This window comes from Elephantulus edwardii, unplaced genomic scaffold (assembly GCF_000299155.1).
Source record: "Elephantulus edwardii isolate Elephantulus edwardi_28Jun2011 unplaced genomic scaffold, EleEdw1.0 scaffold00010, whole genome shotgun sequence".
Taxonomy (NCBI): domain Eukaryota; kingdom Metazoa; phylum Chordata; class Mammalia; order Macroscelidea; family Macroscelididae; genus Elephantulus; species Elephantulus edwardii.
The window spans coordinates 15,981,627-15,982,623 of record NW_006399760.1 but is presented as its reverse complement, the minus strand read 5'-3'; positions in this window follow the sequence as shown (position 1 = coordinate 15,982,623).

Below are 997 nucleotides of genomic sequence, written 5' to 3'. Positions count from 1 at the left end.
GGTTGCTGTGAAGCTGAACACTGTGAGACTGATGTGTCAAATGCCATAAGGGTTACCCATGGTGGACAGTGTTTGGTGGAGCTCCCTGACTAAAACAAGCTTGGAAGCAGGAGTGACATCCACTTCCATAAATAGCTTGCCTCTAGAAACCCTATGAACCTGGAGAGAGGATGAAAGTCACGCAGTGTCAAGGACTTTTGTTCATAGGGTCTCTATGAGTCACCTACAACTCATAGCACTCAACAACAACAACATGAGGATCCAAGGAGGAGAAGGATGGAAGCAGAGGGGCGGGGTGGCTGGCTGAGGGTGTTAATCACAATTAGATGTGTGGGTGGGGATGAAGGAAATGGGAAGGATCTTGTTGTTGTTGTTGTTGTTAAGTGCTGTTGAGTTGTAGGTGACTCATAACGACCCTATGAACAAAAGACCAGAGTATTTGTATAACTTTCATCCTTTCTCCAGGTTCTTAAGTTTTCTGGAGGTAAGCTATTTTGGAAGTGGATTCCACTTCTGTTTCCAAGCTTGTTTTAATCGGGGAGCTTCACCAAACACTATCCACCATTGGTAACCATTATTGCATTTGACACATCATTGTTACAGTATTCAGCCGTTGTAAGAACAGAGCAAAGAAATATTGTATGGTTCAAAATTGGGAAACATGTATGACAGGAAAGTGTCTGATAGCCATATCTTTTCAACTTATACGCAGAAAAGATTATCCAGTAGGCTGGGCTGTGGAGAAATGTGGCATAAGAACTGGAGGAAGATTCATCAGTAATCTGCGTTATGCAGATGACACAACCCTGCTTGCTAAAACTGAGGAGGACCTGAAGCGCTTGCTGCAGAAGATCAATATGAATTGAGGCTCAATATCAAGAAGACAAAGATTCTCACCACTGGGCCAATTGGCAGCATCAGGATGGTAGTAAAAAGATTGAGATTGTTAACAGCTTTAGTTTGCTTGGCTCCCCAGACAACACTCTTGGCAACAATA